General features: G+C 47.9%; 1 protein-coding gene across 2 annotated transcripts in view; it reads left to right on the top strand.

Moving 5' to 3' along the window:
* Positions 1–26,981, top strand: part of LOC139046703 (4-galactosyl-N-acetylglucosaminide 3-alpha-L-fucosyltransferase FUT6-like) — a 62,686-nt gene that overhangs the window by 3,966 nt on the left and 31,739 nt on the right. The window contains exon 1 of one of the 2 annotated variants that reach the window (XM_070528103.1): positions 23,902–24,070. The exons of the other annotated variant lie outside the window; for it this stretch is intronic. The gene's annotated coding sequence lies outside the window, so the exon portion shown is untranslated. Of the gene's footprint in view, positions 1–23,901; positions 24,071–26,981 lie in introns of those variants that run through there. 2 annotated transcript variants of the gene reach the window in all.

The raw sequence follows: 26,981 nt of genomic DNA, 5'->3' as shown, positions 1-26,981 counted from the left end.
TGCAATGCACACCCTTGAGTCTTTCTTTTCCTACTTTTTTTAATTTTTCCGACAAAGTAATAAACTGAAGCCTGTATGCATTGGGAATTAAGTGTTGATAGTTGTCTGCGCAGCTGTCTATGTGAAGACGAAGGACAAATAGAAGCTCGCGAGGCACGCGCTGTACCGTACCGACAAAGAGACTGCGCAGACCAGTGCAAACACTAAATATAACTTGCTTTGAACCCCCCCCCCAAAAAAAGGGGGGGGGGACAAGAGAAATCAATGCTGTAGTTGTTTCCTTCGCAATCAAATTTGTGCCTTGTCCCCGAGCACGAAAAATATCCAGTACGGCGATACGCGACCTCCTGCGAGCTTGTAACCACAGCACTCGCAAACGAATTAAGACTTCAGAGAAATTGTTCTCGCCGCGCTGTGCCGCGGTTCCTTTGTTCTTTTTTTTTATTGTTGTTCTTTGCCGACTTGCTCGCTCGCTCGTCGAATACGATTCGTGCTCAGTCGGGAGCGAGCAATTACTTTTTCGACTCGCTGCAAGCTGTATGGGCTCTGCTTCCAGCGAACCGGATCGGCCGCGTTTGACGGATCTCTCAGCATGCGCACGTGTTCGTGCGTGCATGCAATCACCTTGTGTGCGGCTTCGCCGCATACGTGCCGGGCATTCGCTTCAGCTATACAGATGCGTCGCGGGTGATAGGCACAGCACAGTAGACGCCCCTATATAGCCGTCTCCTCGACAAACGTGGTAGTATGTACGCCGATCAACGGATCGCTCGTAAGGTCGATCGCTTCACCGTGGAGATTCCGTTTGCTTTTATCTTTATTTCTAGATTGTCGTATTCGCTATGCAGTGTGTTCGACGCATTTCACCAGTACTAACACGTGACGTAGGAAATTAAATGTTAATGACGTTGATGAAGACGCTTGAGACGAGGCTAAGGAACGAGCGACGAAAGAAAGTTGTCACAGTGTTTGCCAACTGTCGCACTGACAGCGATAGCTAAGTTAACATTGTGCTCAAACTCCTCAGGCGGTGTTCGGAACCATACCCGGGTGCGACATGTTGGCGAGACGCATCACCTAAGGCGACTGCTGTAGTGCAGGAGAAACAGCACCCGGGTTGGCGTACCAGGTGCCTCACAATGATGCTTGGTGTGTTGAAGGACATGTAAACACACAGAGGTAGTGCGCAAATTAACGGGTGTTTCATTCGGGCCGGACAGTTGGTACTTGTTAAAAAAAAAGTAAATGCAGCGGGCGATACACTGTCTAAAATTAAAGGAATGCCAATTTGCTGGTTCGTGCACATGGCCAAAAAGGAAAGAAAAAGCCGTCTCCATCACAGTCAGATCAACCACTGGTCGCGCTGATAAGTAGCAATCCCGGTCTCCGGTAACAACGCGAATGGCATATCTGATCGAACACCGACGCGTCTTCTCCACGGTAAACGTCTCCGTTATCTAACTTTTTGAGAACAGGTCAAAGTATATAGACAAGCCCTCGCGCGCGTTGTGATGGTGCTGGCTGTCGGCGCTGACCTTTTTGGAGCCGTGGGAAAACAGCAGCTGTTTTTCATGTTGAGCGAAGATCCCGTTTGAGTGTGCGTGAGTGTGTGTGTGTGTGTGTGTGTGTTTGTGAGAGAGAGAGAACTACAAGCCATGGGGCACACGCACGATTCCAGATTGTACGAACGCGGCCACAATGAGGCTTTTCTGGAGCAGCTTGGTCTGTGTGTGCGCGTGCCCGTTCCGAGGCCTGTTGTTGCCGGGACGTTGTACCTCACGAGTTGCCCCACGTGACTCTGGCCGGGCCCCGCTTTGCGCGCATGTGGAGCCATCCGGCAGGGCGCACGACTTTTGTATAGTTTTGTCCGCTTCTCGTGGCCTTAGCGTTTGTGTCGCTGCGCTGCTAAAGCACGAGGTTGGGGGCGCGATTACCAGGCGGCAAAATTTGTATGGCGACGAGGCCACCTTGAAGTTTCGCAGCAGGTTCTTCCGACGTCGTAAAATCTTGAAACATTGGCTTTTGTCTTAGGCTACACCGAGAGCTTTATATGCAAAAATTGAAAGGAAAAAATAGTGTGCTGATCCAGCGTACATATTGGAATGTGTGTGGAGGGCGGTTAATGTGATACTATGAAACAAAATGCGATGCGTATAAGTGTCTTAATTTCTGTCCTGCGGAACTTGTACATTCAAGCACAGCTCTGCTTGTTGCTCACGACCGAAACAGTATTACATATTGCACTATAAAAATAATATGAAAACTCAAATTGCCAGTCAAACTTGGCGCCTTTTGTGGTGTGGCTAGATGTTCTGGCGCTGTGGATGAGCCGCAAATTTGATAGAGACCAAGAAAATGCCTTTCGTTTTCTCCGCTGTTAGTATTTCCTGAGCAAATGATTGGAAATGGTGCTTTAAAAGAACACGTTGTCACTCTAAAATGATTTAGTTGTTGCTCTAAGTGTCCACTTAAGATGCTCGCTTTCCGGCTTGGCGCATGTATTAGAACACACCTTTTAACTGTTAAATATTTGTGACCATTTTAGTCTACTGAAAGCGAGCACGAAATGAGATATCTGGAGTGGAATCTCATATGCTGTTATTGTCACGCTTAAGAGACCGGCCCTAGCAAAAAACGCGACGAGATGGGCCCGCTTCGAGCAGGCTGGGCCCATAATTTGTAGCATTTCATTTCATTTTCTATTCTACATTGCTCTTCGCCATCGCCTTGCATAACGACTATCTCACCGCCGCGCCGTTATCCACTTCCGACACCCCTGTTATCGCTGGAATCGGTCACTCGGCGCGCCGTGTGATAAGGAACAGGTGTACCGGGTGGGCGTAACGTAAGGATTTCCGTTGCTCGATTACACTTCTTATCATCTGCAGTTTCCAGCTGATCGATCCCGGTGATAATATTGGCGTAGGCATCCCTCGATCCCCTTGACCAAGCGCGAAAAGGAATAGCGTTGGAATTTGTTCGTTCCGTTATCCCGGTTTGTGGCCGAGATTTTGTAGCGATTCCTTTTTCCGATGCTATTCGTTTTGTCACTCTTAGCTATTCGCTAGTGGTTAGAGCGATGCTCTGGCCGCTTTGTCACGGAGGAGGTGGATGAATGCCCATTCTATTTAATAGCGTTATCAACGGAGATCAGCTGGCCGCGAACGGTGGATGGTAAGAGTGGCAAAGAATCGAGCGGAAGGCATCGCCGCATAATCTGATCACCATCTTCATCTCTATAGCGGGTCTGCACCTCCTCGCAAACACTTGGTAAATCGTCTCCGTGCCTCTCACGCAAGTAACTATATGCGTGACGGGTCTCTTTCTCCTTGAAACTTTAGCATTATTCAAAAGACTAGCGCAAAATAGCAGGGGCAAAGACAGAGAAGACGACAGGACGAGCGCTAGTCCCTGCTGTTTTGCGCTAGTCTTTTGAATAATGATGACACACCAACTAGCCCAGCTTTCTGCCTTGAAACTTTAGCACCGCGGAATTCTTTCGTGCGGGGGGCGCTCGCGCGTTCAATCACCGCAGCAGCCTCTTGAAGGCAATCTAGTTGTTCGCCTTCGCATCGCCTGATGGGTTTCACACGTACACGCGCAATAACGACGGAGTCGTGGCCCGCGCTTCGCCGAGGCGGCAGCTGCGATGTCAGCTCCGGCGGGGCCGCTCAGCGTGCCATCACTTTCCTTTTTTGCGGGCTAACTGGATCACGACGGGACGTCGTTGCGGGGCGCAATAAACTCGTCAAGCGCGACACCCGGCAGTCATATGACGGTTGTAGCCGGCGAGTGGCTTGCTTGTTCCACGCCTGAGGCCGCGGAATTGGAAGAGTGCGCGTACCGATCGTCGCAGGGCCCCCCTTTCATCTCCTAGGTATACTTTGTGGCGCAAAACCCGCCGTGGCTGCTCAGTGGCTATTTATTTATTTATTTATTTATTTATTTGAACCTCAAGGGTCCCTGGCGGGACATTACATGAGGGGTGGGCGCAAGAACGGCGGTTAACAATGAATGTTACATGAGAATCATGACGATGACATGGCTTCCTCGATGGCAGTCTTGAAATGGACTGGATCAGGGATTTGTGCTAAGTGACAGGGAAGGTCATTCCAGTCGCGAGCTGTGTGGACAAAAAAATGATTTCTGAAATGTAGTTGTTCGGGAACGATGCGGGATGACGCTGTTTGGATGGCCTGTGCGGGGTGTTCGACGTAATGGTAGGATGAGGTTGCTGTCACGGGGCGAGCAATGGAAAAACCTGTGATAAAGGCAGAGACGTGAAATTCGGCGACGGGAAGCGAGAGAAGGAAGTTTTAGTTGCAATTTCAAGGCGGATATGCTAGAGTATCGAGAGTAGTTTGAAAGAATAAAGCGAGTGGCACGATTCTGAACAGATTCAAGGGCTGAGATAAGGTTAGACTGATGGGGGTCAAATATTGCGGTGTTAGGCTGCTGAGCACGAGGTCACGGGATCGAATCCCGGCCACGGCGGCCGTATTTCGATGGGGGCGAAATGCGAAAACGCCCGTGTGCTTAGATTTAGACGCACGTTAAAGAACCCCAGGCGGTCGAAATTTCCGGAGTCCTCCACCACGGCGTGCCTCATAATCAGAAAGTGGTTTTGGCACGTAAAACCCCAGAATTTTTTTTTTTTTGTGGCGCAAAACACGTTTCTTGAAAAGGGGCAGAAGAACGGGAGACAGTGAAGCGCCAAACTACCAACTGTATAATGACAGCCTGAACAAACGTATAGAAGAAAATACAACTGGCGCTCATGCGCAGGGAGCCAAGGTGTGACAGAACAACATGGTCATGTCATGTCAGTCAAAGTATGTTATCATAACCACGTTGTTCTGTCACACCTTGGCTCCCTGCGCATGAGCGGAAGTTGTATTTTCTTCTATACGTTTGCTCAGGCTGTCATTGTACACTTGGTAGTTTGACGCTTTACTGTCTCCCTTTCTTCTGTCCCTTTTCAAGAAATGTGTTTTGCGCCACAAAGTACACCTAGGAAATCTAACCACCAACTTGCCCAAGAATTCCTTTTGGCCCCTTTCATCTTGTCTCCCTGAGCGCGTATAACAATGTGTTGGTGCCCCGTATCCGACGACGAGTGAGTGAAAAGGAGAAAAAGAAAACGTCGAGAAGGCTACGTGCTCTCGCGACTCTCTGGCAAGCGGTGAGGATTCTACGTTTCGTGCATATGGAGCGTGATTGCCTGTACTGCGCTGTAAATTACACCCCTAAAGTGGAATAGGAGTTAACTCGGTGTAATCGGGGTGTAATCGCATCCGTATAAGGTGTAACTGACTCTCACTACACCGAGTTAACTCCCATACTATATTAAGGGTGTAAACTAAGGATTGCACCCCAAAACGGCGTTATTACACCCGCATTACACCGAGTTAACTCCTATTCCATTTTAAGGGTGTTAAGTAAGTAACGAATAGAGTCCTAAGAACGTAAACGAATCATACGGTGCATTAATGGCTGTCTTCTTGAAAAAAAGGTACTGGATACCATAATATGTGAGGGGAAGGTCTTTTTTGGATAGTTTGTAAAATTTCCCAAAAGACTAATACCTCACGGCACAGAATAAAGGCGGGAGGCTCTGATAAATTGCAATGTCTACAATTTGTATTCCGGGACACATATAAACCTTTCTCCTGAAGCCATGTTTTAACTGGCAGGGTGGAAGTGTGCAGCTTAAAGAAAAATGTTTTCGCTGCGGGCGTAATACACATTCTACGGACACGGCTAAGAATATCTTCACCAAATAGAGACACATACGGCTTTCGGTACAGAGGTTCAGGTAAAATGTTATGTATAAGTGCTGTATTTAGCGACGTTCGATCAACGGTAAACAAACATTCTGGGGTCAATCTGGCTTTTAAAAATGTAGTGTCGATAAGTTCTTTTAGGAAGCCCCACAACGGCAGTTCTTGAGCAAAGTTTGTCGTGACAAAAATAAAAAGGAGCCACGCCTGGGCTTCCCAATATACAGCGGAAAAAATGCCCTCTAAACGCGTCCCATAGCGCTTGAGGACAAGCTCGATGGGACATGCGCGCCGTGTAGCGTCGATATGGGCACATTTCGCTTTGCAGTAACATATTATTACACCAGGTGGACGGCCATGTTGGAGATGCACAGCTAGCGGTGCAAGGCAGTTAAAGACGGTTTGAAGAAAAAAAACTATATATATATATATATATATATATATATATATATATATATGTATTGTGTACCTGGTTAGATCAAGCTGGCTAGGTGACCATGTCTCTGTCGCGTTTCATAGGGACTGCCATTAAATCATTAGGATCATCATTGCCACCGTATTGGGCCACTTTCCTTGCGATATGACATGCGCGCCGCATAGCCTGGACACGTACAAAATTTGCATTGCAGTTCCGTTACATTCCACCAGGTGTGCCGACACGTAGCAGTTGCATATAGCAGTTGCATGCTTCATATCTAGCTGGACCTGGTTAACTCGAGCGGCTAGTTGATTATTTGTCACCACCCCGTTTCGAAAGGTAGGCCAATGAGCAATCATCATCATCATCATCATCATCATCATCAACAACAACCAATGCCTCCTTTACAGATGCCAGCCGCGTTGCTCGGTTTCCCATTGCGGCGGCGGTTCCCTTAGTTCATGGCCTCCGCGATTCGCAGCAACGGCGCGCCGCCGGAGCCGATCGCGAAGGCCACGCTTAGTTGAAGTTAGTTCAGCATAAATTTTGTGAAGCGGCGCTCGTTGCTTTTTCAACTTCCGGCGGATGCGGGCCTCCGAGATGGCAACAGACGTCATGGTAATCTCCGAGGCCGCAGCACGTGACGCAGACGTCCGCCACAAGCGGCGCTCGTTGCCTTTTCGCGGAGGAGAGTAAAGGGAGAGGGCCAGGAACAGAGTTTACGGACAACGCGGCTGGCATCTAGTAAAGGAGGCATTGCAACAACAACAACAACATCATCATCATCATCAACAGCAACGTACCGTGTCACGAGTCAAGGGATGCGACATGCATGGTGCCACGCAGTCTGGGTATATTTGAAAGCGCCTGCTTCTTGACCAATCGCCCGTGGTGGGTTCTCGCCAGTATTTGGGCGCAAGTCAAGACCTGTGTTTGCTGTTCGGTACACGTTATGGCGCTTCCTCGCCAGGTACGAACCGCTGCTGAAGAAGCGAATTGTAGCGCTATGCGTGTGGCTGTAACAAGGAAACGTCGGGCTCAGTAGACCGCTGTGCAGAGAGCAGCACAGGCCGCAGCTCGCGGTCGATGTCGGGACGATCATTCAGATAGTTCTCGTGAAAACGGCGCGAAGACTTCGCCGCGAAGACCCTGTATAGTGCGTGGTGGCGAAAATAAGAGCTCCTATGGATTCGCTCCTCCAGCTTACGCTGTGACTGTGATGCGTGTGACGCGCAGGCCTGGAACTTTTTTCAACTGTGGAGTAAAGATAAAGTGGTTTTCTTCCTTTTTTCTTTTGTTGCAACAGTTTACAGTCAAACTGCAGAATATCAGAAGCTCTGTGAAAATCGCTTTTATGTAACTAAAATTCCCAAGCGTACGCATTAATACCCCCTTGGGCGCCCGACCGAGCATTTGGGTAACTTTTCCTTGTAATTCTCCGTTGCATATTCGACATTTATTTGTTCCGCTTTCGTTTTTCACTGCCGTCCTTGTCCTAGTTTTCCTTTTCTATCTTTTTGTTTTGTGTAACTTCATACGCCACGGTTTGTGAACGCAATCGTTGCAACTGCATGACATTATTCATATCAGGAAGCATTTATACCTCCCTCGCCTTTATGTATACACCATCTGGGACGCATTGGCATATTCACTCGCGTCGACTGTATACGCGCACTTAAGCAACGCAGTTGTGCCCGGACAGCTGTTCTCGTCTAAAGGTTTTAAACAGCCTGTCGCCTTTTTGCACAAACGAGGTTGGCTGGCAATTCAGGAATACGGCCTGCACACGGCAAGGCGCGTCTTCTCCTGATCTTGGAAAGTCTTTTGTTCAGCCGTTGATTCCCGCGCAGTTTGAGAAGACAAAAGGCCGTTTGACTGAATGGGTCAAACTATATCTCACTTGCCGAGCGTGGACTGAAGTCAATTCGTCGAAAATGCGCGACTCAAGGCAGCGGAGAGAGATAAACTCACAGCAGTATACATAGAGTATATGGTACGCAGGCCCTTTGTCCTGCAGGCACAAAAGAGGTTTCAGGCAAGGACCAAAAAGAACTAAACTCATAAGAGAAAGCCTGTCTGAAGCGGAAGCAGGCGTTAGAAACGGCTTTCGCAGAACTATTTGCAGTATAGCATCCCCCGATTGACGCGAATGTTACGTCGTGAAAGCATTTTGCAAGCCTCTATGAGAGCTCAACAGCGGTTGAACAGGGGATGTACCCGGAGAGCTAAGGTTTGGGCAAGCAAACTAGTGCCGTCGCCAGGTGTAGACAAATCCCCCGACGAAGTACCCTTGTCGAAATTTTAACTTCCCAATGACATCGCTGCTTCGACAACTGTTCGTCATATTCTTTCTTTATTTATTTCCCTAAGGACCCCACACGGGGGTATTACATAAGGGACGGTATTACAACAATAGTTCAAACAACATTAAGGCGAGAGAATCGCTGACATTTCTTCCGTGAAAGATGAACTTGTAATATGCAGAAGGGTTGAAATCTGGGCCACTTGGTACATACTTGAAGGAAAACCAGTCAAAATACACAAATGACAAGGGGAGAGGTTTACACCACAACGACTGGTGTGACACCGCTTCGTTGTGGTATGAACCTCTCCTCTTGTCCTCTGTGTATTTTGACTGGTTTTCCTTCAAGAACTGGTGATGACAGCGATGTCGTAAGGCAGGCCGCTCCAGTCAACTACACGATGGGAAAAAAGAAAAAGTGACAGTGCGCACTTTGGAGCGGGCGACGCTTGATGAAAATGACCTGTGTGACGCGCTCTTCTTGCCCGTGGTGAAACGTACGGTACGAGGGCGAGAGGATTGAAAAAAATATTTTTTTTAAATAATTAATTAAGGGCTTGTTCACAACCGACCACTCGCGGAGGTCGTGCGATATAGTCGCAATCGCTCGGGGCTTCTCGATTTTTCCGTCGTGCGACTGCCGTCACAAACCTAATATACCGAACCAATCAGCAGCGCAGGACGTCTGTATACGCCGGCGCTTAATTTACGGGGCGACGGCGGTGCGTGGAGACGGGAAGGGCATCAATCGCGAGGCATTTCCGTTGGGTGACGGGCCCGTCACCCAACGGCAACGATCCAGCGGTCGTCGTATGCCAGTGGCTCCCTCCTTGTTCGCAAGCTGCGGGCGGTCGTCTGCTCCTCCCTTCCTGTGAGCAGACGCACTTCCCTTCCTGTGTCTCTTCCTTCGATATGTGTAAAGCGTGTGACCGGTTTTCTTTTTAAACATTAACATAGGGCAGAAATACTGCAACGTGTTATCACTGGCTTTACTCAACAATAAGAGAAGTAGGTTAATGATGGGAAATGTAGAGAGGTCGGCCGGAAAACGGAGCATCTGGCCTGCTACTCTACTTAAGGGAAGGGGGGAAGAAAAAGGGTCACAATCGGGGATGATAATGGGAGGAACGAAGGGAAGGACAGATTGCATAACTGTTATCACAAGCGTGAGTCCAGGCCCGTGTCGCCTATGGAATGTGAAAGAGCACGCATTGTCCCCATCTCTCTGGCCATGCGCCTAGCAAGAGGTCCTCCGACAGTGGTCTATTGTATAAATGTCTCAAGGTAGATGACATTGTCAGTCTTTCGCGCGCATACTCACGGCACACCACGAGCACATAGACGTATCGTTACCTCTGCGGGTGGCATCGATCCGCATAGGTAGCGAAACGCCTGTGTTAAAAAAAAAATTATGGGGTTTTACGTGCCAAAACCACTTTCTGATTATGAGGCACGCCGTAGTGAGGACTCCGGAAATTTCGACCACCTGGGGTTCTTTAACGTGCACCTAAAGCTAAGTACACGGGTATTTTCGCATTTCGCCCCCATCGAAATGCGGCCGCCGTGGCCGGGATTCGATCCCGCGACCTCGTGCTCAGCAGCCTAACACCATAGCCACTGAGCAACCGCGGCGGGTTACGCCTGTGTTCTTGTTTTATTTTATTCTTGAGTAAAGCCAGTGATAGCAACACGTTGAAGTATGAGTTACCCTGGCTTTTGGAACATTTTTTTTTCTCATAGAGCAGAGATACGACGTCGAGACGACGACTTATAGGCGCCATGACAAAGCTGTTTTGACGGGACTCATGTGGGATCGTGCGCGACAGCTGGCAAATGGAAACCGGTCGCCGGAAACGATCACTCAGGCTGTCATCAGCCCTCGTGAGCTCGCTATCCCCTGCTACAGCAAGAGGTGTTTTCACTGGCGTCAACCTGTTGGGTGCTTCTCTAGGGCAAGTTGGTGCGAAACTACGGTGCAAATTAAACAACGCGAAAAGACGAACGCAGAGACACATCACCAGGGGTGTAAAAGGGGAGGCGGGTGGGCACAATTGGCACTTACCACACTCCGTTGGACGTGCCCACCCCCCTCCCCGAAATAAGATTCCGTGGTACGCCACTGCACAACAGCGTTCTATTACTTGATTTTAAATATCAGTGGTCCTTTATGTACGTGTAGCTTTATCCCACTTTTTTCGTGCTGTTTTAACTTCCAATCTCCATTATAGACAAAATATTTAGGGGGCTTATATGTAACTAAAGCGTTAGAGCAACGAACGCTCCATGCATGCGGGGGTCTTGGGTTCGCATCCCATCGCTGGGGGCCAAGTTGTATGTCTTTTCGTGCGCTTTTATTTTCCCGCTTCCTGTATTACAATTGTGAAGCTTATGCCAGTTTTGCCCTCGTCTCTAAATAATTTTACTTTAATTTTAACTATGCTTTCATGGGCTTCATAGTACCCTTGGCGCACATAGAGGGTAACGCATACTTCCATTGACAGGAAACGGGCGTCGACTCGTGTGGAGAGAGCTGGTCGTGCGATTGCTAACATGTTGCGTTGGTCTTGCTGGTCTGCCGTGCGACGCCATAGCAGCGCTAGGGATGGGAGACAACGGAAGACGTACACCCGGCCACAAAATATTACGGACCATGAAATATGAGAAAAAGCCGAATATCTCGGCAACCTCACAACGCAGCGTAGTATTTGCATTTCAGGCCTCGACTATAATATGCCAACAACATTGTCGTATACAGTTTTTTTACTGGCTACTGCTGCAGGCTGCTTTGGAATTAAACGTTTTCTGAGATGCCGTGGTCCGTAAACTTTTGTGGCCGGGTGTACGGGATGACGCGTCCAGCCTCCACGTTAACGAAACCGAAACTTGGGTGCAGAAACGAGTAAATAAAAACGAGTAAAAATATTTCGGGTGCTACGCCGCTTGCATTTCTTTTTTCTAATGTTTAGATCGCGTGGATCTTCGTTTAACGAAAACGAAAGGAAAGAAAAAGAACGAGTCGGAACTGTCGCGCCAGTGCCTTTTTTCAACTTGAAAAGTGTGTACCCAGGCGATAGGGGCGAGGTAGAATAGGAGCTCGAAGAGTTATGTAGACAGGGGGGCACGAAAGATATATGTGTATATACTTTCACAAACCCACGCGTAAGGGCTTTATATGTTGAACGTGTTACGTGAGTTTTCCCCGAGAAGTCAGGAGCGTTTCCGTAATTGAACGTGGGCGTTGTAAATCTCCAAGCGTTGCTTGCTCGACGTTCTTCGTATTCTCTCTCTCTCTCTTCTTCTTTTTTTAAATTTTGTTCCGCTTTCTCGCGACGCTGCTTCGAAGTAGGAAAACTCGTCGCTCCAGCCGACGCAGCTGCTGGCCACAAAGCGCGAGCGAAGGAATCGCGGGCTTTCTGGGCTTCGAGGACATATCGACTGACTTTTTTGAACGTAGCGCGAAAAGCACGTCTCCTGTGAAACTTGCGAGGAAAAAAAGAAAAGCCATTACGTTCCGGGTTCTTAGGTGTCAAATTTACGTGTCGGAACAACGGTACGGTTAGCGACCACGCCGTAGTCGGACACTCGGGATTAATTTTGACCAATTGACATTCTTAACGTGCACCCAAGTATAAGCGTACACTGTAAAATAATTTACACCCTTAAAAGTGAAAAAAAGGTGTAAATGTGTCTATAACTCGCACCCTTAGGGCGTTAGTTATATAAATGACACCCTAAGGGTGTCAGTTATAGACACATTTACACCCTTTTGCACTTTAAGGGTGTAAATAATTTTACAGTGTACGCGAGCGTTTTTTTTTTTTTTACATTACGCTCCATTCGAAATGAGGCAGCTGCGGTCGGGTTTGAACCAGGGACCTTTGAGCTCAGTCGCCGAACTACCGAGGCGGGTGTGAAACTTTCTCACTAAACGTGTATTTGTGTTTTTTTTAACAGAGATAGCTATTTGTACGGTTATTATGGCTCTCCACACTGAAAATGGCTGCTTCTCTTTAAAGAAAACAAAACGAACGAGCAAGCGAGGGAAGTGAAAAATACTACAGAACACGCACCCCCTCTCGCACGCACACACATGCGCGCGCATGCGCGTGCTAGTTTTGCCGGCGCGCAGCTTAGCGAGAAATGTAGAACTGTCGAACGAAGTCGGTTACACAGTGGAATTCGGTCATGGCGAAGTGAATTACGCTCTAAAGATGGTTTCATATATGGGGTACTTTTGTATACCCAAACTCGCCCATAACGAACTTTTGTGGTGCATCCGTTATGTACGCATTTGTTATCTTCGGTGGATGAAAAAAAGTAAGCGAGATTTAGTTTTATTTCTCGGAGAACAGCTTGACGAAAACGTACCCTCTCCTACGCCGTGTTGGCGCTGGAACATTCGAGCTAACCTATATAACTGCAAATAACTCATAAAATGCAAAGTTAAAGGTATATGCGTGAATAGGTAGTTTATCGTGCCCCGACAACGACTAGCGCACGAGTTGTTGGCCCGTCAGTGCGGGACGCAAACCCGTCTGTCAGAACGCCGTTCCTTCGGCCTTTATTCGGGGGTCCCCTCTTTTCTCTTATGTGAAGCATACTAGCCGCACAACCACGCTCTTCCTTGCTGCGCCGCGCGCGGCCGCGTAGCTACCATATGACGTCATAACAGCTGCAAAAGCGGAGGCTCAACTCCTGCGCTCGCTTGCGGCCGCGTAGCTACATAGCCGAGCTCGTGCGCTCGCCTGCATGAGTTGTTTCTTCGTCTAGCCGAACCAAATATAGCCAAGCAACAGCAGTTCAACAGGCTAAACAGTGGTTCAACAACTAAAATAAAGGCTAGTATGCTTCGCATCCTGGGCTTAACCTTAGCCAAGCCACAGCCATTTTTTCATTCAGATTTACGTCGAGCGGGTGGACACTTCCGTCGTCTGGCCGTATACGACCGCGCAACTTCACGCAGGCCCGAGCGCGATGTTATTGTCCTCTCTGCGGTCTTCCTGTATAGCGTGTTCCCCTGCATCAGCGGGGTGCTCGAAACAGAACAAAAAAATTAATAATAATAACTGAAAGAAATATTTCGAGACGCGCTGTTCCGCTTTTAGCCATCCCCACTGCTGGAGTGCGTTGCTCCCTTCGGGGGGTCGCTCCGCAGCTTATACAGCTGCGCACACTGCCGCTTATAGCACTGACCATCAGCGCGGGTCAAGCGTTGTGTCATTACGCGCCAGGCTGCAGCGTCGTAAAGCGTGTATTGTGGAAGGGCAAGAGTGAAGCGGGGACTGCGTCGGGCCGCATGAGGCACCGGCATCACTTCCTCTTTCCGGGTGTGCGGTTGCTCCAGCGTGCAGGTGCCACGCGTGCCCGTATATAGTTGCGACGTTTCGCGTGGCGTTGTATTGTTTATAATATTTTTTTGCAATTATTTTCCTTTTACGACACCTTGGTTCTCGTCCTGAGAATGCCTGGTCCGACTTTTGCGGTGTGTTCGCGGCTATACGTGTGGGAGTAAGAGAAGGTATAAACGCGAAGGCAAGGAAGCACGCAGGACCGTGCGTTGCTATATCTAGACGCACGAGCTCGTCTCATTATTGTTTTTTTTTGTATGCCCGTTAAAGGGGCATTAATGTCACGTAAGTAAGCTCGGTCGCGCGCACACACGCATTTGGACTCTCCGCTCCATTCTGCTCCGCTCAGTTCCGCTCCGTTCCGTTCCGTTCCGTTTCCGCTCCATTCCGTTTCCGCTCCGTTTCACGATGCGAAATATTGCCAAAAGTTTGAGTTACGGCATATTCGGGTGGTCGTTTGGGAGCACTCTGCATGGTCGGCCTACGAAAGGCGTTGAGAAACTGATTTAAAGCGGCTTCACGAGAACGACCGAGTATACGGAAGTGGTGATCCTGCTTCCTTATCATCAGTGGGGGCCCGCTTACGCAAGTAGTAATTGCTCTTAGTTGCTCCTTTACATGCTCTTTGTATAGCGCAGCCAGAGAGCACTGAAACGACCACCCGGATATGCCATTTGACTCCCGAGTCTTAGTTCGGGGTAGCTTCTGTCCACAAATACCCGGCAATCTCAAATCACACTGATAGCGGCGAGCAAGATCGTCGTTCAGTTTAGTTTATTAACCTTTACATACAGACAATTGGTTACAGATGTCATACAGACGTGGGTCCCATTGTCAAACACTGCAACGGGACCCTCGCTTAATAATAAAAAAATATAGGGACGTATGAAAGATCAGCGAGCTAGTTAAAACAAATAACACACAAAATCGTGGGAAGTACAGCGTAAGAAAAAGTAAACATATGAAACACACTTATCAGTATACAATAGTGTAGCAGTTAAAATACTGTAAATATGTACAAATTGCAAATAAGGTATAATTAACGACATAACCTTATGTAAATATACTTAAGAGCATGTCTAAATACATGAAAGGATGCTGAAGATTTGCTGGAGTTAGGTTAACCATTCCATAGCTTTGTAGCTGTGAATGACGATGTCATTTTTCCATAGTTAGAATGAACCATACGGGCAGTAGACAATTGTAGTTACGTGCAAACTTCGTATTATGCTTATTTATAAGATACTTAAAATGAATCAATTCGTGTGAAAGCTGTTTAGTAAGTAGTCTATAAAACAAGATTGTCAGATGATGGCTGAACAAGCTCGGCACAAGAAGTAAGTTGTTTTCACGAAGTAACACTAGCAATCGCATTGAAAAACGCTGTTAGTGATAATACGTATTGCTTTGTTTTGTAAGCCCTGAATTGACGAGATAGGACAGTAATATGTATTTCCCATAGAAACAGTGCCGTAATTGATGCGAGCGTGAGTGAAAGCAAATTATAACGCTAATAATGCGTCCTCAGAAAAATATCATCTTGATTTTATTAAGGCTCTTATGCCGAAGGTCCACTTTTGCTTAATGAAGGCAGTAGGCTGGGAAAACTAGTTCAGAGTCTAATTTGATGAACAAAAATTATACGCAGTCGAAGATGGAAATGTGATGACCTTCTACAGCCATATCAGGCATACCGTGCAGTATTGTTTGGCTTGTTCGGAAAATCATGAATTTGTTTTGGCAAGATTGATGATTGAATTATTGGAAAAACGCCATGCAACAAGTTGTTCAAGTTAATTGTTTAGTTTGAAGATTAAGGTTAAGGATTTGTCAGATAAGGAGGGATGACACTATCGTCAGCGTATAGGACGCACTATAATTAAGACACGTGGGTAAATCATTAATATAAGTGGAGAATGGTTAGGTACCTAGTGTGAAGCCTTGTGATACACCTTGATAAATAACTTTAATACCAGAGTAAGTACGGCCTTTAAAAAAAAAAGCTGAGTGTTCTCTATCGTGCAGGTAACGTTTTAGCAGCTTTAATACTGGATCGGTTATTGCCAGGTTTGCTAAAAATTTTATCACAAATCGTAGGAAGAGCTTTAGTAAAGCTCAGAAATACCAAACCTACGAAGTTAACAGTATCAGTCGAGGGACGAAAGTAGTCGGTTTGAGGCATTAAAGCTAAGTTAGTCGAACTTCCAGCGAAAAAGACTAAATGGACAAGATTTAAACAAATTAAAAATTTTTGTATAAGTATTTAGACGCTTAGAAAATAACTTCTCGACAAATTTACTAATCGACGACAGAATAGAAATAGGACGATAGTCAAACATTTCAGTTTCATTACCTTATGCACAGGAACGATCAAATCTAATCTTGCGACTCAAGTCAATCAGGTATTTATACGTGCATCTCGCCTTTGATTACAGAGTAGTCGACGGGTAGTCGCTGGGCCTCGAATGTGCAGCTCTATTTGCGACTCGCGCATTCTGATTCTACAAGTTTTATTTTTTAAATGCGTAAGCCTTTCTGCGCTTGCCCAACGAGGAAATCCGTCTGTCTGTCCGTCCGCCCTTCACTTAGATAAAAGCGTCGAGAACACAGCGCGCACGAAGCTATCAGCTCTCGGCGCACTCTGTCCACATCGCAGATCCCTTTCTCAAGATAAGGCCCCGAGTAGGGTTGATCACGCTTGATAATGGTTCGATGTCGTGGCACAAGGCGCGAGCGCCAACGGCTCAAAATGATCGGAACGTAATCAGCGCACCTGGCCCCGCCACCTGCACTAGTTTGCTTGCGTCATCAATTCACGTTGCGCCGCCGTCCGCAGCAGTTGTCGCCGCAGCCCTGTCGTTTACACTGGTCGGATCAAGTTTCATAACATTGATAATGACACCGGGTTGCGTGAAGATGAGCTAGCGGCACAATGCTTACGCTTACTTAGACGTTCAACTTCCAGGTGAGTTTCTGCTAGAACGTTTTATTATTTGTTACGGAATTGGGGGAGCTCTTAGTCTAGAAGTTGACTTATTATGAAGGCGGATCAGTAAGTCCTTGCTCCTATTTTTTATTTGCCAGAATAAGGTACATACAAGCAATTACAAACACACGTACTATTCTACTTACTTTACACTATTTATCCACATAGTGCCTACACAGGTTGAGACATTTGTCCCATCGCAGCAAATACATTTGAGATGCCCCTGTCGTCAGTCAGTGACGCACGAGGCCTCCCCGAACGCTCATTGTCATAGAAGTCTTGACGGCCTTTTCCGAACTCACAACACCACCACCTCACGCTTCAGAAAGCGAGACACCTTTCCCCGTACGTAAGCTGTGATTTTATGTACAGAGAAAATCGCTGAGAGACATTTTGCCAAAATTTGGCATTGCACCATTGACTGAAAAGGTTCTATTGGGACCTTCGCCTCTTCCTCGTCATCAGCCTGATAGCCTGAAGGCTATCAACAAATTTTCGCATGAGAGCGGACTGGACAAGAGACTTTGAAGAGTCTTGGAGCGTGCAAGATTTTCACCACCGTCTTCATCCTCGTAATCAACGTCTTCTCTATTCTTTCTTTCTACACCCTTTTCTCTTCCCCCAACGCGGAGTAGCAGGTCAGGACATTGATTCAGGCCGACCTCTCTCGCATTTCCCTATGGATTTAGGTGGCCGCTAATTCGTCCCTTGCCCCACAGAAAACGAATCACACTTCGTTGATCGTACGCCGTGGACGTGTGAAGCACAACCGCCATCTTAAACATCTGACAGCACCGCAGAGCCGCGCACCTACCGCCAGATAAGGCCGGGCCGGTCCAAGGCAAGTCCACCGCTGGGAATGAATATGTTGACTTCGCTTTTACAGCCGTAATTCGGCTTAAAAAAAAATACGGGCAAAGACTTCCTGATTCGCTCTCGTAGGTTGATGATGGTGATGATGATGGTGGTTGTGGGGATGATGATGATAATTATGATGACTGTATCCTTGTCTACCCTTACACATGCAAAGCAAGAAACCGCAGTTTCTTGAGACCCAACCGCATCTCGCATGCAGACCGGATATTAAGATTTCCTTCTGAGGAGAACGTATAAATTGCAGGGCTGAGGTTGTTGTGAATGAGGGCCTGAACTTGGCTCTCAACGACCACATGCGAAACAACCTGTAGACGGTTGCTTACACAGCCCCAAGGACTGTTAGAGGAACCAGTAGAGAAGACATTTTGTATGTACTTAGGCGGCGTACAAGGACATAAGAGAAAAGAGCCGCTCTAACAATAGGTCGTTTTTCCCACTTAACGCACTTCTGGCGCTTCTGATACCATTTCGCTGTCACTTCTCTTGACGCAGCTGAGTGCTACAAGTGGCGCATGAAGCAATGGCCTGTTGTTATACGGACATTAGCCAGTCAACTGACCTCCTTAATGTGCCCTTAAACCACCCTGAGTGCGTAAATTTGTTATATGATGCTGGTCACTGACCTTATAGTGAAAACAAATTGGTGCGTCGAGATCAGTGCGGATCTCCTGTTACTGACACTCCTTGTTCACTGACTATGAAGGAGCGATCCCTTCGGATCCCTTGTTCTCGTAACGTTGACAGTCTCAACCCTCGTCTATATGGACCAATCAACAGCGTTTACCATGGCTACGTGCCCTCCATCGCGCCCTTCCTACTTAATCTAGAACAAAGTGAATCGGCTTCCTGTTTTGTCGGTTGTTTTCCTTTCTTCTGTTTCCGAATCATGGGATTGCGTACGTTATTTCTTGTATATTGAACACTCCAGTAATTATATAGTGCGACGTGCAGTGCCTTTTTTTTTACGTTTATATATGCTGCCACTACTGCCTTTAACGTACAGGACTGGTACTGAACAAAGTCGCGTGTATACATGCTCGCGCACACCATGACTGAAGGGAATAAACTCGGCGAATGACGCCACTCGCTGTTCATTCGAAGGCCGACGGTGTCTTCACTTTTCTTCACGGCAGCGCAGTCAGCAGTCATGCCCAGCCCCTATAGCTGCCACCGGCATGGCACAATGCCGCGTTGATGAGGATCCCGACCGTTTAAGAGGTGGGCATCCGGTTTCCTTGAGACTGCAGACAGGGCCGTGCGTTCTTTTTTTTTTATCCAGACGCGGCGTTTGTAACGAGAAAGGCACGGGAGGCCCCGAATCGTGCGCGAAAGCGTCAATGGTCACGACTCCATTTTGCGACGCCAAGGCCGCGGGCGACGTACTGCGCTCGCAGTCTCGGCGGCGGCGTTCTCGTCGGAAACTGGTTCCAAGAGGCGCTCCCCGAAGTCAACGCAAGGAACGAATTGACACAACGCAAACTTTTTTTTTCGTTATTATTCCTTTATCTTTCCTCAATGAACCGCAACCACGAAGAAAGAGAAACGGCTATGCCGAAAGGCACAGAAAATAAAAAAGGAGGCTAATGGCAAGCAGTATATATAACTCAAGGTCTCGCCACTGAGACCCCACACACCAAGAACCGCCGCTCTTCGCGGGCCGAATTAAACGAGGGATGCATTCAGGCGACGGAGCTGTTGCGGGCCGGTCGTTTGCGTAACCGTGAGTGCAGACCAGGGAAAAGTTAATCGCTGAAACTGTACAGGAATGTTAAGTAGGGCTGTGGTATTTTCCCTTTAATTGAACTTCCATCCGCAACCACGGCGGTGGCTTGGTGGCTGTATACGGCGTCGTGCTGCCCAGCACGATCGAAGTCGCGGCTTCGAATCCCGGCCGTCGCAGCCGCGTTTAGATCGAGCCGGAATGCAAGAACGCTCGCAACCGTGCTTCGGGCCCATGTCGAAGAACCACAGGTGGTCGAAGTCATTCCGGAGCCTGCCACTTGATTTATTAAGACGTTGCGCGGACGTGTAAACGCTGCGTGCGCATTTCAAGTCAGCCTGCACAGTTGGGCCCTCTTCAGATTCGATAGATCCGGGTTCGACTGTATGCGGAAACTTCTTTGAAAGGAAGTCATTCGGAAACAAGCAGCATCCAAGCGATTAATTGCCTCGGAATCGTCGCCGAGGTTTCTTCTCGGTCTGCTGAGCTTTCAGTGGTTCGAAAGCGAGAGTTCGGTGCAGGTGAATGGCGCGACGGAGTTGACACTGTGTCAAGACAAGAAAGCGCGCGGCAATGTGTAATTCAAATGGAACGATCGAACTGCGAGTTGGTCCTTGTTTAGTTTGTGCGTGCGCAGTACACGCACGCATACGTGTGACAGGACGTGTTGCGTGCGGCGACCGAACGCCAATAACTTCCCTACGCGCGTCGCTCAAGGCCCTTCAAGCGGAACAGTTAAACGCGAGACCGCATCGCCACATATATCACAAGCGGCGTGCCTCTTCTAGGAAAGGCGTCTGCCTGCGAGCGGGCTTTCGTAAATCTGGTGCCAGCGTCCGTCTGCGCGAACAAGGAACCTCGTGCCTGTCGCTTTGGTATACGCGGCGTCTCAGTACGGAGCGCCGCACAATAAAGATTTAGAAACCTCTAAGTCATATAGCCCTCGCGGGTATTATTCTTCAAAATGCCTCAACCTTATGTGCGTTGGAGGAAAAAAAAAACGAAAGGAATTATGTCGAACCTTGACGTAATGATCGCGGATATAACGACTCTTCGGATATAACGAAGTTAGTGTAATATGTTAACCTCCTTCCTGTCACTTCGGTTTACGCAGTGTCTCAATACGGAGCGCCGTACAATGGAGATTTAGAAACCTCGACGCCATAGCCCTCGCGGGTATTATTTTTCGAAGTGCGTCGACCTTATATGTATTGGAGAAAAACAAGAACAAAAGGGATTATCTCGAACGTTGACGTAACGATCACTGATATAACGAATCTTCGGATATAACGGATAGTGCGATATGTTAAACGCCGATATCAGCGTGTGGTGAATATGTGCTTATAACAAATATCGAATTTAATGAAGGCCCTTTCGTGTCTGGCAAAAATTTGTTCTAACGAGGTTCAAGGCTACAGCAACTGCGGATTGAGACACTCTGCGGCAGGGATACAAACGTGTTGTTGAGCTTAAACCGCCAATTCTGGCTCTTTCTCCACTGCGCCTACTACACTGTTCTGCGCACGTTACAAGTATCATCACTATACATTGAAACGCGCACAAGTCGAAAGCGACTAGAACACAATGGTTCGTTTTTCAACTTTGCCTGAATTTTCTTAACACTGGTGTAAATCTGGCTCCATAATGTAGAATTAGGTACACGCCATGCATGCCTGAAAGCTGGCTAGGGAGCTATATATACTGCTACATTGTACCTCTTTGTGCTTACTATGAACACATGTTCCGAGTGGCATAGCCCGTTCGAGCTTCAGTTTATGCCGGTGGTAGGTGAACAACGTGGTGGCTGAGTTATTCCTGCAATTAATCAGAAGTCAATCAAGGCGTTCTCTCAATTTTGTGTGCGCATCGCAATGGTTGCACCACGGACTCAACTAAGGTGAACTATAACAGGACTTCGTGAGAAACACGGTGTCTAATTTCAATTAACTATCATCAAGACTTCATCAGAAACTCATCATGTGATCAGCAAAGCAGCTGATGTCTCTGACGAGAAACGACATAGACGGGTTGTCGCGAATGTTACAAAAATTGTTGTAACGGCCCCTGCTCAACCTGCTCCCGTTGCCATGAACCAGACGGCTTTCTGCCCGACAAATAGGCTTGCCTAGACTTTGTCGGGTTCGTGTAATAAGAAGAGGAAGAATACGAAGATGAACCCTGTTCCTTACTAGTTTCCTTGTACTTTCATTGTAATAACTAAACACCTTTACTCAATGTCCTTTGAGCGTGTAACATATTTTAAATAAATAAATAAAAAATGATGATCAAGTTTATTCGGTGAATCGGTAATCAGAAGCTATGTAGGGGTCTTTCAAAAGCGTCGACAGTTCAGGGTTCTCTGTCTGTGCGATGGCTGCCCACGTGACCTCGTCCATTCTGGAAACTCTTGACAGATAACTCCGGCAGGCCTCCTCATTATCTTGCTTACGTGTTGGGTCAAGGCGGTGGAACCTCATCACGAGTTGAAAGGCGTCGGCTCGTTTTCCGGCGTTTGACCTCGAAACTGTGTCCTTGGCATTTTTGTCACTTTATATCTGGCGCTGTTAATGTCTTCAATAACAAGTTCTCTTAGCCTTCGCAATAATGGTGGTTCAGACATAGAAAAAAAAATATTAGAACGAGCACTTCCTTTTACTAAATGTGCATGTCAGCCGTGCATTCGCGTTCCCTCGGGCTCATTTTTCTTTCTTTAGTTATGTGAAAATCTGTTGCTTCATAAAACAACTAAATAAAATATCTGTGGTGAGATGGTACGAGGTACCTGGAAGTCCGGGTTGCGCGCGCTTGCATATCGCATTTATTAAGAATGGTGTAATCATAGATTAGGAAGTCTGGCCGTTTCCCAAGTTGCACATGACATAGGGTTAGAAGTGGCCTTATTCTAGCATTCTTTGTTTGCGGCTTTCCACTTGTGTACACGCAACATTAAGAGGCAGCAATACAACGGTGTGGGTGAAACGGCAAGCAGGGCTCATTGACGTCCTAGTTGACATGAAGAATGAGAAATTGAGCCGGGCAGGCCGTGTAAGGCATAAGGCAGGTCACAGGGGGACTAATAGAGTCGCAGAACCGGTGCCAAGGGAAGGAAAGCGCGGTCGAAGGCGGCCTTCGAAACAATTAGTTTGATGAAATCGGGGAATTCGCAGTCATAAGGTGGCGTCAGCTGGCGCAAGGCAATTAAGGGTAATGGGAGATAGCTGGGAGAGGCTTTCATCGTGCTGTGGACACAAAATAGGCTCATGGTGGTGATTAGTCTCTAATCGGAACGGCCAACAGCGCCAAATGCGGTTCTTGCGCGTGGGACGGAATTTGCTGTATATATAGCACCTTTTGGGCCACTGTGCATGCTTCGACGGCGGACGAGGTTCCCTGCGGGCTAGTCTCAACCGCCGCTTAGAGTTCAGAGCGCTTTCGGATTATCATGGAACCTTGGCCGAAGTATACCCTTGACTTAAACCTTCATTTAATAAAGCCGACGGGGACCTGGAAATTGTTTCGTTAAATCGAGAACTTCGGTAAATCGAACGCACAAGTAATTTCTTCAAGAGAAAAAAGAAATATGTGCTTGCGTACGCACTTATCGCAGACTACTGCAAATCCGTTGAGCGCGACCCGTTGCCGCTTCGGGAAGCGGCAAAATTCTTAACAGGTTAAGGGCGTCTGTTACCTAATGTGAAAGCTGGCATACCTGTACACTTTTCCATTGTTTTACTCACGTTTGCCCCAAAAAAGCTTCGTTAAATCGGGCGAGACAGTGAGTTCACTTCGCTGCCTTAACGTTTTCAACGCATTATGCTCCATGAACGTGTGTCCGGGAATCGAAAGAAACTTTGCTAAATCGAAAATTTTGTTAAATCGAGTTTTTATTCAATCGAGGATTCGCTGCACATTCGCAAGGCTACTAAAGCGCTGACGACTTCCTTGAAGGCGACTGCATGGCACAACCGGCAGTGGCAGCGTGGGCGAACATGTATCAGCGAGTGTGTTCACACTGGCTCCCTCTTTTCTTGTTATCGTTATTTCCCTTTCCCCAAATGTAGGGTAGACAATCGGGGCCGAGTGTGTTGAACCTCCTCACCTCACGTTCTCCTTGCTCTCTTGCTGCATCTGTCGTTTGTTCACTCTTAACGAGCGTCGTGAACGTGCCGCCCACAGAACGTAGATGAGAAAACTAAAGTGAAGGCGAGAAGGGAGAGAGTGAAATAAATGGCGAAAGGAGGAGAGGACGGGAGGGGGAAATTGAAACTGCGCTTTCGCGCGCGCGCGCCTGCTTGGCGGATCACATTACTCTCCCGACTGAGAAGCGAAAGAGCCGCTTCGCTCGGTCGCTTACTCGTTGTAAGAAGGTGCCACGGCAGGCTTCGGTCGTCGTCAAGTCACCTGACAGGTGCTTGTAACGCTATCGGCGTATTGATGCCGACGGTGGCGGCGCTCGACGGGCGGTTGGATCTGGTTTGGCGTCCGCTTCAGCAGGTGTCTTCTTCGCCCAAGTGCTTGCGCTGCCAGTGGGCTTGGAAGTGACAGGCTCTGTGTGTGAGTGCTGTGTTGGCGCGCCGTTGTCTTCTGCGGTTGGCGTCGGCGTGCTGAGAAGCAGACTCGGCGAAGTGCAACTGCCCGTGGTAAGAATTGGCGACGGAATGTTTTTTGGCGTTCTCTTTCCGTCATATACTTAGCGCTTGGTGAAAGTAGTGGTTAGTGAGCAGGGGTCGCCTGATCAATCGATCACTTTCGGGGGATGCATTTTTCACTTTTGCGTGATTCAAGACTCAGCGTGACACCCCGACGTACAGGGACGGGCGTAAGCTGTCACTGCTTGACTGATGGGGTCTTACGTTGCGAGACGATTCAGCGGCTTATAGAGAAAATGTGCGGAATATAACCAACCCTTATATATAGCTTTCATTGATTACGAGGAAGCGTTTGATTCAAACTCTCAGCGGTCATGCAAGCATTACGGAATCAGGGTGTAGACGAGCCGTATGTAAAAATACTGAAAGGTATCTATAGCGGCTCCACAGCCACCATAGTCCTCCATAAAGAAAGCAACAAAATCCCAATAAAGAAGGGCGTCAGGCAGGGAAATACGATCTCTCCAATGCTATTCACAGCGTGTTTGCAAAAGGCATTCAGAGACCTGGATTGGGAAGAATTATGGATAAGAGGTAATGGAGAATACCTTAGTAAGTAGCGATTCGCTGATGATATTGCCTTGCTCAGTAACTCAGGGGACCAATTGCAATGCATACTCACTCATCTGGATAGGCAAAACAGAAGGGTGGGTCACAAAATTAATCTGCAGAAACCTAAAGTAATGTTTAACAGTCTCGGAAGAGAACACCAGTTTACGATAGGTAGCGAGGCACTCGAAGGCTTACGAAAGGAGGCTTACGAAAGCAGGCTTTGGAGGCTTACGAAAAGTGTTCTACTTAAATTGAGGACGACGCAATGAGCTACGGAAAGAAGAAGAATGATGGGTGTAACGTTAAGGGATAAGAAAAGAGCAGATTGGGTGCGGGCCGTGGGAACAAACGCGAGTTAATGGCATCTTAGTTGAAATCAGGAAAAAAAATGGGCATGGGCAGGGCGTGTAATGAGGAGGGAAGATAACCGATGGTCATTAAGGGTTACGGACTGGATTCAAAGAGAAGGGAAGCGTAGCAGGGGGTGGCAGACAGTTAGGTGAGTAAGACGTTTGCAGGGACAACATGGCCACAATGAGCACATGACCGGGGGTGGTTGGAGAAGTGTGGTAGAGGCATTTGCACTGCAGTGGGCATAGCCGGGATTATAGTGTACTAGAATAATGTCCTAGTGGCGCGAGCAAGAGGGAGGGACAATGCGCCGGCTGAAGCAAATGCCAGTAGCGGCCGTCGGTGGCGCTGCTGTGCTTTTTTCTAGCTGCTGGCGCGCGGTCGAGCCGGCTCAGACACGCTCTTCGGCTGTTTGGTCCGTGTGTTTTCCGAGCCGTGTTACGTTCAACGTGGCCATGCTTGTGAAAAACAGTGGATGATTTGAAAGAAAGAAGGCGTATCCCTGTATCTACTGCAGCACAGGAGGTTCGATGCCAAAAAGAAAGACGGACACCCATTTATACGCTCCGGGCTGCCACAGCGATTATCAGGGCGCTCCGAAAGCGTCATTGCTCGCCGTACCAACGGAAAATAAACTTCGGAAGAAATGGGAGAGCGCAATCTGCGAACAGCAGACAAGCATCTCACTGAATCTTCAGCGGTATTTCATTAAAACTTCTTTCTGGGCGAGTTGGTGCATACATACGTGTTACTTTGCGGTTGCATGTGTTTGCGTTGTTACAATTCTTTATGTGAGCGCCACTTTGAGCCTCGATACATTTGGAGGGATTACGTCCGCATCATCAATAGCACCGAAATGCGACTTCCACGTGGGAAGCTGTCGCTGGCGCCTGGCGCGGTGCCTACCCTTCTGCCCGGCTGTATGTACGTCCTACCTTTCTGTCGCACCTGTTCAAGAGAGGCCAGAAAGGAAGAGGCCAGCCGTAGAAAGTGCACCGATGGTAAGCACGAATTAAGCCACGTAAGAGCGCACGGACCGCACAAAATGAAGAAAGAGCGGGAGATTGTCAGCTCCGCCAACCACTTCGCGAGATCCTGGTCGAGACTGCGTAAGATGAAAACGGACAGTTTGCGGAGAATGAACCATTCGCAATTAGCTCGCTCCAAGTAGTGAATGTTCCCTCAAGCTCTGGTGCCACTTTAACTGTGGCAACGACTCAACCGTAGTTTTCGCGACAACGTAGGTACAAAAACAAGAAAGGCTCGAGATATTGCATGAGAAAGTTCTGCATTTCAGTGGGCATGAAGACGATGTGTATGCTCAACTGTACTTTAGAGGTGGGCTGTGGCAAGACATAGTTGTACGCTCCCTTGCCACTGCGAACCATTTGCTACAAGACTGAGAGCCGCATCATCTGCCAAGGAATAATGCCTGAAAGTGACTTTCATGACCTTTCACGTGTTTTAACTCGAGGCTGCAGCCTCCTGCTGTGGTATTTGGGACTCCAGCATTCAGTGACAGCCACTTAATTTTCTGTATCGCTGGCTGTGGCGAGAAAGTGCATTTTAAAGACAGGCTGTGAAGCCTAGCTGCCTGAACTTACTACTGATCACAAAATGGGCAGCAGGAAATTTGAGGTTTGCAGAGTTTGCCATATGAAAGACAACGGTGGTTTGTCATATCCTGCCTCCCCTATGTACAAGTTTATGATCAACTTGGACTTCATAGTTTGTTTTAGTCTTCTTGAGCTGCACGTAGACAGTGCTTTAGATGTTTTAGCTACGTGCTGTTAAAGCCAGGCTGCAGCATCAACTTGGCTGCCCTGATCACTTCGAATCCATCACAGCAGAACTCACTGCTTTCTACATCACAACCAAGCTACATTTATTCACAAAAAGCGTGAAGAAGTGTAATGAAAGAAGGCGCCCTGCAGGCATCAAGATATATGAAGCTCAGTTGATGTTCCTTGAACTCCATGCTACAAGGTGTTTTTTGGTC

The sequence above is a fragment of the Dermacentor albipictus genome, chromosome 10, assembly GCF_038994185.2.
Source record: "Dermacentor albipictus isolate Rhodes 1998 colony chromosome 10, USDA_Dalb.pri_finalv2, whole genome shotgun sequence".
NCBI lineage: Eukaryota > Metazoa > Arthropoda > Arachnida > Ixodida > Ixodidae > Dermacentor > Dermacentor albipictus.
This window is presented reverse-complemented; position numbering and strand designations above follow the sequence as displayed.